We start from the raw sequence: 15,511 nt of genomic DNA, 5'->3' as shown, positions 1-15,511 counted from the left end.
CTGCTATAGTGACAAAGTATTTATCATGCTGTCTACAATTCTCCAAAATCCAAAATGCTTTTGTCACCCTTTCCTTCTCCGAACTCTCCCTCTTCACTGAATGTTTGATGAGCAGTATCATTGTGTTCTACATCCCTAAAACACTGTATTTCAACTATTTTTGGCTTTGATTTGATCAAAAATACGAAGCAATAGCTGCTGCTCATTATCTATGGTGTTTTTAATCTGAAACATGTGAGCGATAACCTGTGGCAATGTATATTTACGCATCATCTGATATGCAAAACTGTGACAAATTCAGCTGATTTTAATTGTAAGCCAAAGCAGATCTTGTGTGAGGACGCGTATATAATTTTATTTAAATTATGTTTTAATGTTGATGTATTACATTGCAGATAGCTTTTAATTGACACATTTAATTGCTAACTTTATTCAGTGCGAAAACTAAGTGTAATTATTTATAGCTAACATTGGTTCATTACACATGTCTGTCTAGAGAAAATGTAAAAGCATAATCAAAAGCTCGACCATACAGCTAAACACGTGGATTCTTTATATAGTTAAATCACAATTAAATTCTCGTTGATCTAGCCAGGGGTCTGGGCTGTTTAGACCTAATAGCCCAAGTAGCCCTCTTTGGGAACCATCAACATCCAGGGTTGCCTGCACTGCATGAAGCCAGCAGGTGTGCGAGCTCTGTGTACTGACTCCGCCTCCCGCCGGATCAGAAAACAAAAGGGCCGCTGTAAATCTCTTTGCCTATTTACACGTTAAATAAAAGGGTCATTGTTTCACTCTCAGTATTAAATTCAGGGTCTGGCATTCCAAATCTACAACGCCTATTAATATCTCCATCAGTAGGAATACAATTATATATATATATATATATATATATATCCTTTTTTAGTCTTAATATTATATTGTATTATATATATATATATATATACAATTATTATATATACAATTATATTTAATATTGTACTATAAGTCCTTTGTCATACTGAACTTTTGCCCCGATCCCTTGCTGTGTTATTGGCATGGAGGTTTTTTTTTTATTATTTGTTGATTATTCCCCTATGGTGTTTATTCTTTATCTTTGCCTTCATAAAAGGCTATTGTTCGAAGCCAATATCACCCCTGTTAACATATATTATTTATGTATTTAACAAAATTTCCATATTCTCCCTGAAAGCACGGGGAAATGAAGTATTTTATGGAACAAGTACATAGATTGTAAGCTCAAAAGACCATGGTCATCTTGTACCATTATGTCTATTTTTTGATTGCGTCCTCCTACTGTAGCAGCGCTACGGAATCTGCTGGTGCTACATAAATAAATATAGTGCACTATAGAAAGAATAAGCACTGATTGGGCATATAAGGATGGTTATACAACTCCTACATACAGATAGTAGATAGACTCTGCAGTATGTCCTGACATTTTGAGAATTTATTTTTTTTGCATTATTTTTAAAGTACAATGGTTTGTATCAAATAAATACATTCGTTGGGGGATGAAGGGGTGGAAGTAGTGGTGTAGCTCTGCCCCGCATTCTCTAATTCTACATCTTCTCAATTCTCTTCCTTCAAACTTTCTGGTCCATTGAATGCCAACGCCTCTTCAACAAAACCACTTTTTACTTTTGTACCATATAAGGGCTACAAAGCACAACAAGTGTAAATGTACACATGTGTGTGTGTATAATATATATTGGCACATATACCAGTTCTTCAGAATTTACAGGAATATGAACTAATCGTGGCTTCCTGCTCCAGCATCCTGTTCTGGCTCTCTTCCCAGGTTTTGGTCATGTGTTGGGTTTCAACTACTTAAAAGGCTAATTGTTTATTTGTGTGGATGTCTTTGCATATCATTTAAATGTATAAACACTGCATGGTGGTGATTATGTAGCACAAGCAGATTCAGAAGCCATATCACACACAGCTCATGTGCTGCAGCGTTGAAAACTCTGCGTGGATTCATATGCCTTACCCCATGACATTTGCTTCAAAAGGATCATGCAACTAATGAAATCATCAAAACGGAGTGTCTGGAGTCTGACAGCAGCACCGTTCATCTTATTGTATAGCTGCCATTTCCCTCTAAGTGTACCTAGTCCATCATCCATGAGTCTCTGTTTAATGACACACAGCCAATCACAGCCTAATCCAAGAAAGCATATCTTGGGACGCAGCACACACTTATAATTTAGATATTGAATTTATTACCATACATTTTACTGCTGCTTTTTTTATTCAATTTCAGTAAATTGGGTCTCCAGCTCTTCACACTTACCTAGGAATATAAATCAAATACCTGGGAGTTGCATTACAATAATAGTGCCAGTACAAATAAATGTTTACTTGCCGATAGATTTGTGCAATATTTTGGTGGAGATTAGCAAAGCGCCAATAAGGTAGTAATATGTTGGCGTTTATCCTATAGATCCCAGGATTCACATTGCAGTAGCCCTCTTCTTCTAACAATAAATAAGCACAGTGATATTAAAAACATTTTGAACAGTACAATGGTGAAAATGGGTAAGTCAACAGCGGCTGGCTATGGCTAATACTGGTTAGGACTACAAGGGGCTGGTTAACATTGGGGCAATTGGGGCAAGGGGTCCTCATTAGCTGCTTACTTACTGTAGTGTAATTTAGGTATGTGTCAGCACGAATATAGTATTTTCTATGCTGGATGATATGGGTGCCCAGATTGGGGTTCACTTGGTTGGTGCATGGCAGGATCAGACAGTAAGAAGCTCCTTTTGTCACAGTGAGTAAGTAACAGATTCAATGTGTGAGGATGCCCAGCTAGGAAGCTACAGCTACAGACATACATATGAAAAGATTTCTGTTTATATCGCCTTATCTGATGGGTACTTGGTTAAGTGTGGACAGTCTGTTAGCTGGGTTAATTTTATGCAGTTTTGTGGGGTGGGGAATTGCTTTACGCGACAATCCTCTCGCTTAGTTTGTAGCTTTGGCCCAACATGGAGAAACATTGGTGTGGCTGGAGAGGACTTTTATTGGGGAGCAGCAATGCTTCTCCCACGACCCAGAGTTTCTCTGTGATGACCTGGAGAAGCGGTGCTTCCCGGAGCGTTCACAGGTATGCTCATGATCCAAAACACAGGAGTGAATATGAAACTTTCGAGTGGTTAGTATGAGTGTGTGGTAGACGGATGTTGAGATTAATTCAAAATTGGTAGGAAATTAAATTGAGGTGCAAACAAAAATACAGGACTAACCTAACAGCATAAAATAAAAATAAAAAAGGTGCTGTTCCACATAAATATTTTTTTAAGTTTCCTGCTGTGACATAATGCATTGTTTCTAGGCATCTGTATTTTAATAAACATTAAGGAGAAAACCAAAATAACAGGTTTTTATTTCTGTCTACATGATTCAGCACGTATCTGAGGGTATTGTAAGAGGTCCCTTAGGTGAAACAGCACTTTTAAGATAGAGTTAGGGGAGTAATGCAGATGGGCTGCACGCAGACCAAAGCAAACAGATCAACATTAGACAAGACACATATACAAAGAAGCAAATAATAGATTCTTGGCCAAGAAAGATGTACACAAATGCAAAAGCAGCCACACTGATAGCAATGAACAATACCCACAGAAGCAGAATGACTTAGGTAATTGAAGCGGAAATAGAGAACAGAAACAAGATATTGATTACATGGGTCAGAAATGGGAATGCCTGGAACATTAACATCAACAGGCTGTGTGATGGACATTTGACTAAATGTACCTTGGGTTTCTATATACATTATATCTAGCTGAAATAGGAAACCTCCAGTACAAATATATTTACTTCAAAACCAAATATAGATATATGTTTTTCCATGTGACCTTTTATACATTGTGTCAAGTAATCTCAGTCAATTTGAAGAACTGTCAATATCTTTGCTACCTGTGCATTTATTCATTGGGAAAGTATAATACCTAAGCCACAAATGACCCCGTGTATGAATGGCCACATGCAATAGTTACTCTCTGGAATTTGTTTTCACAACGCATAATCACTACACAATATTTACCAATATATTTACCTCTAAAATGGTTCATTAAGAATGCCAGTATCTTGAAATGAAAACATCCATTTGGTAGTTTAAATAGCTACCCGCAGATAGGTTTCCATTACATCTGGTTTTTAACACCCAGGTTAATACAAATCTTGAAATCTTGTGAAAATTTGCTGAAAAAAGAACAACCCCCAGTATTCACATAGATCAACTAAGCAAATATATATACTACTGAAAACAAGGACATTTCTGGCTGAATCATAATTGGAAAATGATCAATTAGCATTTTACATTTAAATGTGGATTAGTGAACACAACGTGTCATTGGAGCACAGGAGTGGTAAATGGCTTCTGTATCCCTATGAAGATATTCCATTAAAAATCAGCCATTTCCAGCTACAATAGTAATTAACAACATTTACAGAATATTTCTGATCCATTTAATGTTATTTTAATGGACAAAATTAGCTTTTCTTTCAAAAAACAAGGACATTTCTCAATAAAGCAGTTCAAGAAAGTTCAAACAGCTTATCAGTGCCATCTTAACTCCCAAATAGCATGCTTGTGCCATCTTTGCCCCAACTTGTCAGTGCCCCCAAACAGCTTATCTGTGTCATCTTTGCCCTAAACAGATGGTCTTTGCCATCATTGCCCTCAATTTGCTTGCCTTTGCCATCATTGCCCCCCCTCCAACATACACTCTGGCACACATATGTAAACATGCTTACACAAATTACACACACTTACTCAAACTCACTACACACATTTGCCTATTCATTCTAACACACACTCCATCTCACCCCACATTCATGCTCACACACACAATTAGACATCCATGATCTCACACACAAATATACATCCATGCTCGCTTACATAATTAGACACCCATGCTCATACAAACAATTACACATCCATGCTCACACACACAATTACCCAACCATGCTATCACACACACAAATACACATCCATGCTCACTCACACACAATTACAGACCCATGCTCACTCACACACAATTACAGATCCATGCTCACGCACAAACACCTACACTTCAATGCTCGCTCACACACACAATTAGATATCCATGCTCACACACATAATTAGACATCCATGATCACATACTCTCTTCCCATTTCCAACCTTGTTTCATAAAACAGGGTCCCATTGCCAACCTTGTCCCAGAAAACAGCTTCACAAAACTTGGTCACAAAAACAATTCCCCAGTGCCAACCTTGACCCCTAACAGCTTCCTATTAAAAAAAGAGCTTCCCATTGCCAACAATCTCCCGAAAAATAGCTTCCCAGTGCCAACCTTGTCCTAAAAACAGCTTCACAGTGGCAACCTTGTCACCTAACAGCTTATCAGTGTCAACATTATCCGAAAAACAGCTTCCCAATACAAATCTTGCCTCTCAACAGCTTCCTAGTGCCAACCGTGTCCAAAGCTACCCAGTGCCTACATTGTCCCGAAAACAGCTTCCCAGTGCCAACTTTGTCCCCTAACAGCTTCCCATTGCCATCCTTATCCCCTAACAGCTTGGTGGAAGGGAGCAACTAATGGCAACCTAGGCATTACAAGTTCACACAAGTTGCACTAGTGAATTCAGCACCTGTTGATCTTAATGGGGAACAAAGCTCATAATAACTTGCGAAGGAATTGAGAGATGCACAGTAAACTACCGGATATTAAATTTGCCTAATAGTTTGCTTCATTGATCCTTAAATAAATTTGAGCATGACTGCCCTGTTAATTTAAATGACACTGGAATTAATTATATTAACTTTGTAATACATTTTATAATTGAACTGTATGCTTAGAACAAATTATATTACACTAACAATAAGAATGTAACTGTATAATGTTAGAGCAAGCACTGTTTACAAGAAAGTTTATGGTATAAATAAACATGATCTGCCAGGTATATATATATATATATATATATATATATATATATATATATATATATATTTCTTATAATTATACAATGTTTGACAAATGGACAGCTTTCAAAAAAGGTATCGCTATGCCTTCTGAATTAATTAGTAGTTATATACAGTATTTATGCTGAACAGAATTATAAACTAGATATTTTTTAAACATAAAATCTTTTTACGTAATCAGAATAAATCAAAGCTTATTCAAGCAACTTTAACCATTGGGTATAGCAGGGGCATGTACATTATTTCTGGGACGGACTGTGGAAGACAAGTGCCCTGGCATTTCATGTCCATCTACCGGATACATGTGGCCACACACTATGCCCTTTTGCTTGTGCAATGTGCATCTGTGTGTGTCTGGCCGCATTAAAACATCTGCCGCATGAATGGTGGCCAAGATATGCAACATACCTGGAAACTCTCTGGGTTTGGCAAGACGAACTCCGGGAGAAGCGCCGGTTCTCCGGGTCAACCCCCAAATCCTCCAGGTCTTGACACACCCCACTCCTCTGCCCATTTCCTCTTTAAATGGGGGTGTTTTCCGTGACGTTAGCGGGAATGCTCCTGATGTCAGTGGGCAGTCCTAGCCACCTCCCGCAAGTGTAGGCTCTGGGTAGCTGGGGCCCCAAAGCTCGCAGGTATGGGTAAGTAACCCGCACATTTTGATATTGGCATGGTTTGTCATATGGTTAGTCTGGACATGTATTATTTAATAGGCTAGTTTTGGTTTTAGCTTCTCTGGCGGTAGCAGATTAAACACTAATCTACACCCACCAGACAAGCCAAAAGGCTTGTTTTTCCATCAGAAATCCTGTGGTGTTGCCACAGCCACAAGGGATTCTGGGTAGGTGTGTGCAAATAAGGTTAACAATTATCACCTTTTGCCTTTATATCCAACTTATACATGGATCCCTTGAGAGCAAATGTCTGCTGTACTACAGCCTTTAGACAAAGCTCGGGAAAGAGGTGCAGTAACTTCTTTTATTTTAGGGCTACGGTGTACTTTTTGGAGTTTCCTTTATGAGGGCATCACGTTCAAAAGAAATCTCATTAATTTAGCAATTGTATTAACTGCACTAGATTTATCAAAGAGCAAACCTAATCAAGTAGATGTGCATGGGTTGAATTAAACATCTTATTACATTGCAAGTAGATTTTAGTATGAAACACAGGAAGCTATTCAATACAGACAACCACTGAGTGGTTTATCATGACTTTCTATGGCCCTGATTTCATCATATCTTTAATAAGCTGGCATGTGTAGCTGTACAACTGCGGGCTCTGTGAATGCCTTCTCTCATCATGTCAGAAGGGAATTGCTCTCTCTCATGCAGTACCACAGATGTTCTGTGACAGCCGTGTTAACCAAACTTCAACTCCAACTAATTCCAAGACTGCAATTCTCTGTTCTGGAAAGCCTCCATTTTGCTTGCTCATCTACCGCACAGAGATTATGCTTCTAGCTCTAATGACCTCTTCGTATGAGCTCTTTGTAGAAACTTTTGCAAGTAGGCTATCTGCAAGTTACATTTCCCCTTTAATAAGGAAGTCTACTAGTTGGTCATCAATAATTCAGCAGATGTAACTCTCTAGGGTTCTATAAGGATTTTTATCCCCTGTTCTACACATTCTTTTCAAGTTTATAAAAATAAAAGCACAGATCTTCACTGTATTTTTTTATTTTCTACATGTTGCTTGTGTGGATACTTACACTATATAAAAGCTGAAATATTAAATGATCTGCTTTACTAATTTCATAAATGTCATTCTTGCTGCATAGTATTTTAAAGCTTCTGTTTGAAAAATGAGAAGTAGCAACTGCCTTGAATTGTGGCCAATATCATTCATGTGTTTGCTTTTTTGATAAATATTGTTTTATTCATAAAAGTATGACGTACCAGTATATGGGTAGTTTTATAATATTTTCTTGAGGGACGTATCTTGGTGGTTCTTAAGAGAATAAAAATTTGGATTCATTTAATCCTGGCCTAAATGTATTTAGCACTAGTACAGTGAACCAGGCCCCTGGGAATCAGCGTAGCTAAATGGACAGGGAGCATGTATGTGTGTGGGTTAGTGCATGCTCAGGGCATGTCCGTGTTTTGATTGGGGTATGTTAATTGAGGGGTGGGAGACCCTAGGTGATATAAGGTGCCCTCTGGGTGACCCCGGTCACTGTCCTTTTTTACAGACACGGCCAACAGTCTTACCTGCTTCCCACCCTCCCTCCCTATTTCTTGTGTACTAACTTTCTTTCTTTTGTCACAGCTGGCGGTTTGTGTGTCCTTGCCGGTCTGGTTTTGGTAAGTGATGGAGTTTGGATGCTGGTGTAATGGAAGGCTCAATCCTCCCCTAACCTCTGGTGTTTTATTGGACGTGCCCACCGAGCTTGTTGGACGGCTGGTGGTTAGCATTGGTGGTGGGACAGCGAAAGGTAGCTGTCAATTTTGTTTGGACGAGGGGGGAGGTGAGTACCTGTGGTCTGGATTGTGCAGTGTGAGAGGCCGGCAAGGACGGGGTTAATTCGGTTCCTGTGTTGGTTATGTTTTGAATATGTTACGGTAATGTGTTATGTATATTTGTATATTTGTATTTATTATTTATCGGTTATTGTATATTATTCTTATTGGTTTATGGTGTTTTGGGCCAACACAGTGTTTTATGGTTTTATAATAAAATTGTGCTGTGGCCTGCTTTATCCAATTTCGGTCTCCGTGTCGTTATTTGGTGGGTTAAACTGGTATTGGGTTTACAATGCACGATACACACTACCTACATACAAGGCCCCTGGGAATCAGCGTAGCTAAATGGACAGGGAGCATGTATGTGTGTGGGTTAGTGCATGCTCAGGGCATGTCCGTGTTTTGATTGGGGTATGTTAATTAAGGGGTGGGAGACCCTAGGTGATAGAAGGTGCCCTCTGGGTGACCCCGGTCACTGTCCTTTTTTACAGACACGGCCAACAGTCTTACCTGCTTGAGCTTCGGTGTGACGGCCTGGAGTATGGACGTGGAGGCGATCCTCGCTGCTCTCAGGGCTGGTGCGGACCAGGACGGTGGTAGGGCGCTGCGTGAGCAGTTTGCTCACCTGCTTCCCCAGGCTGCGGTGCCTGTGGTGCCTGCCGGGTCTGGTGGGGCCGCGGAGGCACCGTCTCGCGGGCGCGTTTCGGGTCGCCGGCGCGCCCGCCCTCCTGCTCGGCTGAGCCCCGTGTCGGGTGGGGGGGCTCGGTACCGGAGCAGGAGGCGTCTCCTAGGGGCGGGCCGCCGTCTTCGCCGCCGTCGTCCCCGCGATGGCGGCGGCGTGCGTCCTCGCGAGGCTGCCTCACGGCTCGCGAGGCCTGCTGCTCCCTTGCCGGGGCCGGCAACGGAGGCCCCAGCGCCTGCACGGGTGACGCGGGATGCGGCACTTCGCCGCGGCCGCTCCGGTGGCCGCGGCCGATCGGTGGAGCCGGCTGGAGGCCGCGCGGGAGCGCGGGAAGCGTTTCCGCTGCCCGCCCGAAGAGGACGTCGCGGGCGGTTGCGGCAGCCCCATCAGGGGTCAGGCAAGCCGCGGGGGGGGTGAGTAGGCCCGGCGGGGCTGCACGGGGGGCGGCTGGGGGACCTGCTGGGGGGATGTCTCGGAGGAGGCAGGGGGGTCCTCCGGGGACGACCTGGCCCTCTCTCCAGGGCCCTCGGCCCGCTTACCTCCTCAGGGTGGGGGGATGGTGGGGTCTTCCCGGCTGCAGTACGGCTCCTCTGATGAGGAGGCTTTCGCTACCCCCCTCCCCCCTTTCATTACGGCGCCTGCTGGTGGCTTGCCAAGTTTCGGCCCCCTGGTGGCGGTTTCTGGTACTGCAGGTACTATTCCAGGACCTGTGCTCTCACCCCCTTCCTCTTCACAGGCTGTGTCTGGTGTGCTGCTACAGGATGCTTCGCCACTGCTGGGACCGGGACTTCAGGGACCTTCTAGCAATACGGCTTCAGCTACAGCGCCGCAGGAGGTCTGCCGGTCGCTTGGTGGTGAGTTGCCTTCTCATTCTGTGGGCCGGGGTGGAGGGTCGCTCGGGCTCTTCTATGGGTGCTTTTCTTTCAGGTCTGCGGGGTTTTTTGGATGCGTGGGAGCGCGACAGGGGTGCTGGTCCGTCGGGGTCGGGGCTGGATAGTCAGGTTAGGTCCGTGTGGGAGCAACCTGGGGGTGGCACGGGGTCTTTAGGTTCGGTTTCCCTTTCTGTGCCTGCTGTGGCAGGGTCTGCTGGTGCCGGGACGTCTGGCCCGGTGGCCCCCGGGGTTCCGTGGCGGTGGCCCCGCCGGCTGGCGGGGCTGCTGCGGTGATTGGCTCGGCGCCAGTTGTGGATGCAGCTTTAGGGGTGGCGGACGTGGCTCGTGGGGCGGCCTACATGTGTTGGTCGGGCCCGCTTGGGCTGCATTTGAAGCAGGAGGTTAAAGACAAGATCTGGAAAGGGGAGTTTTTGGAGATTTTCTCCCTTCTGCCGCTGGAGGAGGCACCTCCCCCTGCCGCGGAGGAGAAGGATAAGGAAAAGGAGAAGGACAAAGAGAAGTATCAGTATCGGCGGATTCCAAAGACCTTTGGGAATTGGATTCGCGCCTTTTCTATTTTGGCTAGTGTGATAGGCGAAAGGTGCCCTGAGAAATGTTCTGCACTTTTTGCGTATCAAGATCTCATCTGGAGTGCGTGTCGGACTTATGGGGGTCTGGGCTGGTGGCGGTACGATGAGCAGTTCCGCCAACGCTTGGCGGTCCGGCCGTCTATCGGTTGGGATCAGATGGACATTGGTCTGTGGCTGGCCATTATGACTCGGCCGGCCACGCACCAGGGTGGTTTCTCGTCGTTTCTTGGGGGGCCGGGGGGGTATCTGGTGCCACGCCCTTTCCGGCCGGTCAGCGGCGGCCGGGGTGCTGTTACCAGTTCAACGACGGGCAGTGTAAGTTTGGTGCGTCCTGTCGGTTGAAGCATGAGTGCTCCGGCTGTGGCGGAGCCCATCCCCATTCCCGCTGCTTCAAGCGGGCAAAGGGGGGCGAGCGCACAGATGTGGGATCGAAGGGCGACGACACCAGTGGACGTCGCCGCGATGCGCCCGTGGCTAAGCCGATATAGGGACCGGCGGGCTGCTGACATTTTGTTGCGGGGGTTTTCGGAGGGGTTTTGGATTCCCTTTGTGGATGCCCCTGGTTCGGTTAATTTTCGGAATTTGCGCTCTGTTGCGGAATTTCCTGATGTTGTTAGGGACAAGTTGCGTAAGGAGGTTGAGTTAGGGCGCATGGCGGGCCCTTTCGCCGTGCAGCCTTTGGCAAATTTGCGGGTGTCCCCGCTCGGGGTGGTTCCTAAGAAGGATCCTGGTAAGTTTCGTTTGATTCATCACTTATTGTACCCCCGTGGTAGTTCGGTTAATGACGGCATTTCGGCTGACATGGTTCGGGTTGTTTACGCGTCGTTTGATAAGGCGGTTGACATGGTGCGGTCGGCGGGTCGTGGCGCCCTGTTGGCGAAGACGGATATTGAGGCGGCGTTTCGCCTTCTCCCGGTTCACCCGGCCTGCCATCATTTGTTGGGTTGTCAGTTTGAGGGTTGTTTTTACGTTGATATGTGCCTCCCGATGGGTTGTTCTATATCTTGCTCCTATTTCGAATGTTTTAGCACGTTTTTGGAGTGGGTTGTTCGGGAGGAGGCGGGTTTGGCTTCTATCCTGCATTATCTGGACGATTTCTTGTGTATCGGGGCGGGGGATTCGAGGGATTGTCTTCGTCTCCTTCACACTGTGCAGGCCGTGATGTGTCGTTTTGGAGTTCCTCTTGCGGCCGACAAGACGGAGGGTCCCTCGACCTGTCTGAGTTTCCTTGGAATCGAGATCGATTCTGTGGCGATGGAGTGCCGCTTGCCTGTTGATAAGCTGGTTGACTTGAAGGGGTTTGTTGCCAGGGTGCGGGGGATGAGGAAGGTTCAGCTTTGTCAGTTGCAATCGCTGTTGGGGAAGTTGAACTTCGATTGTCGCATTTTGCCGATGGGTCGGGTTTTTAGCCGGCGGCTGGCTGCGGCGACGGCGGGTGTTGTCCGGCCCCGCCATTTTATTCGGCTCACTCGTCCGCTGCGGGACGACTTGGCTGTCTGGGGGTCCTTTTTGGATACCTACAATGGTCGGTCGTATTGGCAGGCACCCCAGGTTTCTAATTCCCAGTTGCATCTTTACACGGATGCGGCTGGGTCGGTGGGTTTCGGGGCTATCCTGGGGGTGCACTGGTGTGCTGAGAAATGGCCGGTCTCCTGGAGGGAGTCGGGGCTCACCCGGAACTTGGCGTTCCTGGAGCTTTTTCCCATTTTGGTGGCGGTAGAGGTATGGGGTGATGTTCTCCGGGATCGGCGGGTTCTGTTTCATTGCGACAACTTGGGGGTTGTTCAGGCTATCAATACTTTGACGGCTTCCTCTCCTCCGGTGGTTCGCCTTTTGCGTCGGCTGGTGTTGCGGTGTTTGGGTCTGAATGTGACCTGTAGGGCAGTGCATATACCCGGTGTCAAAAACGTGACGGCTGATGCTCTTTCTCGCTTTCAGTGGGCGGAGTTTCGAGCTACGGCACCGTTCGCGGACGAAGACGGGGTCCCGTGTCCAGTGGACCTGTGGTCCCTTGGGTTGGACGAGTGACGGAGTGGATTCGCAATTCAGTTTCAAGGTCCACCTGGGGGAGGTATGGTAAAGTGTGGGACGAGTGGGCGGCCTTTGAGGTCGGCTGTGGGGGTTTCCTGAATCACGCTGCTCGGGTTTGTGGCTTGCTTTCCCTCCTGTGTCAGTGGGACTCGACCGGGGTGTCCCCATCTGCAGCTTCGGCTCGCCTGTCGGGTCTTAGTTTTTTGTGTAAGTTGATGGGCATCGTCGATTTTACCAAGGATTTCCTTGTTCGCCAGGCCTTGAGGGGATGGCGCAAGGGGGTTGTTGCGAGGGATACTCGGAGGCCTTTTTCGGCTGAGTTGCTGGTTCGGTTGTGTGGGGTGTTGGGTTCTGTTTGTGTTTCGGACTTCGAGGTTCGGTTGTTCAGGGCGGCTTTTAGCTTAGCCTTTTTCGGGGCTATGCGGATAGGGGAGTTGGTTAGCCCTAGTAAGCGTGTGCCTGGCGGTGTTTTGGCGGAGGATGTGGATTTGGGGGTTGGTGGTCTGAGCTTTCGCATTCGGCGCTCAAAAACGGATGTCCTGGGTCGGGGGTCTTGTGTTCGTTTGGGTGCCATTGCGGGCTCACCTATTTGCCCGGTGTCGTCAGTTCACGAGTTTCTCTTGGTTCGCCCGGTGGTGGGGGGTCCGCTGTTGGTGCATCAGGACGGGTCGTTTTTATCCCATTTCCAGTTTGTCAGCGTTTTTCGGAAGTCGCTGTCGGTCTTGGGTGTTTCTGCCGGGTCTTTTGGGGGTCATTCCTTTCGGATTGGTGCAGCCACGGAGGCTACCCGGGTTGGTTTGCCTGGTTCCTCTGTGCAACGTATTGGGCGCTGGCGATCGGGTCGTTTTAGGTCGTATGTTCGTTTGGATATGCCTGTTTAATGTTCTCTGTTTTTTGTAGGTGTGGTTCTCCCTCAAGTCTGGCTCGTTGGACATTCCTTCATCTTCTGGGCCAGGAGGCGGGCGGCAGTTCGCCCGAACGGGGAGCAGTTGGGGTTCTCTCCTCTTGCGGTTGAGGTGCGGTGGTTCGGGAAGCGGGGGATGCGGTGGGTTCATCTCCTCCCTGAGCTGGTCCGGTTGTCTCGGTTATTGGGTCCTCCCTCTGTCCTGGTGATTCACCTCGGGGGGAATGATCTTGGGGTAGTCCCGGTCAGGTCTCTGGGGGACACGGTTCTTCGGGATCTTGCTAGGGTTCTTGTTTTGTTTCCTGATGTCCGCTTGGTATGGTCCGAGGTGGTGTCTCGGAATTTTTGGCGGGTGGCGACTAACCAGCGGGCCCTGGAGCGGTCGCGGGTTAAGTTTAATCGTTGGATTTCCAAGTGTGTGGCTAGCGTTAATGGCGTGACGGTTCGGCATAGGGTGTTTGAGAGGGACGCGGCTAATTTGTTTCGGAGTGATGGCGTTCATTTGAATGACATCGGTTTGGATCTTTTCAATTTGGCTCTGCAGGAGGCTATCGGTCAGGCCATGGCGTGTGCTGGTGGGGGCCCCCGCTGATTTAAGGGGTTAAACAGCGGGGTTAGTGGCGGTTTGTGTGTCCTTGCCGGTCTGGTTTTGGTAAGTGATGGAGTTTGGATGCTGGTGTAATGGAAGGCTCAATCCTCCCCTAACCTCTGGTGTTTTATTGGACGTGCCCACCGAGCTTGTTGGATGGCTGGTGGTTAGCATTGGTGGTGGGACAGCGAAAGGTAGCTGTCAATTTTGTTTGGACGAGGGGGGAGGTGAGTACCTGTGGTCTGGATTGTGCAGTGTGAGAGGCCGGCAAGGACGGGGTTAATTCGGTTCCTGTGTTGGTTATGTTTTGAATATGTTACGGTAATGTGTTATGTATATTTGTATATTTGTATTTATTATTTATCGGTTATTGTATATTATTCTTATTGGTTTATGGTGTTTTGGGCCAACACAGTGTTTTATGGTTTTATAATAACATTTTGTGCTGTGGCCTGCTTTATCCAATTTCGGTCTCCGTGTCGTTATTTGGTGGGTTAAACTGGTATTGGGTTTACAATGCACGATACACACTACCTACATACAAGGCCCCTGGGAATCAGCGTAGCTAAATGGACAGGGAGCATGTATGTGTGTGGGTTAGTGCATGCTCAGGGCATGTCCGTGTTTTGATTGGGGTATGTTAATTGAGGGGTGGGAGACCCTAGGTGATATAAGGTGCCCTCTGGGTGACCCCGGTCACTGTCCTTTTTTACAGACACGGCCAACAGTCTTACCTGCTTCCCACCCTCCCTCCCTATTTCTTGTGTACTAACTTTCTTTCTTTTGTCACAGCTGGCGGTTTGTGTGTCCTTGCCGGTCTGGTTTTGGTAAGTGATGGAGTTTGGATGCTGGTGTAATGGAAGGCTCAATCCTCCCCTAACCTCTGGTGTTTTATTGGACGTGCCCACCGAGCTTGTTGGATGGCTGGTGGTTAGCATTGGTGGTGGGACAGCGAAAGGTAGCTGTCAATTTTGTTTGGACGAGGGAGGAGGTGAGTACCTGTAGTCTGGATTGTGCAGTGTGAGAGGCCGGCAAGGACGGGGTTAATTCAATTCCTGTGTTGGTTATGTTTTGAATATGTTACGGTAATGTGTTATGTATATTTGTATATTTGTATTTATTATTTATCGGTTATTGTATATTATTCTTATTGGTTTATGGTGTTTTGGGCCAACACAGTGTTTTATGGTTTTATAATAAAATTGTGCTGTGGCCTGCTTTATCCAATTTCGGTCTCCGTGTCGTTATTTGGTGGGTTAAACTGGTATTGGGTTTACAATGCACGATACACACTACCTACATACATGACCTATACCATCAAGAATAGCTGGTGTCTTGGGGGGATCTTACACTTGCTTGAAACATCATTTGTTTAGCCGTGGGTTGAGTAAAATCAATTTTAGTCCACAC

Source organism: Sceloporus occidentalis, unplaced genomic scaffold, assembly GCF_023333645.1.
Source record: "Sceloporus occidentalis isolate IW3139 unplaced genomic scaffold, rSceOcc1.0.p SCAF_121, whole genome shotgun sequence".
Classification (NCBI taxonomy): Eukaryota; Metazoa; Chordata; class Lepidosauria; order Squamata; family Phrynosomatidae; genus Sceloporus; species Sceloporus occidentalis.
The sequence above is the reverse complement of the archived record's forward strand: the minus strand, read 5'-3'. Positions refer to the sequence as shown.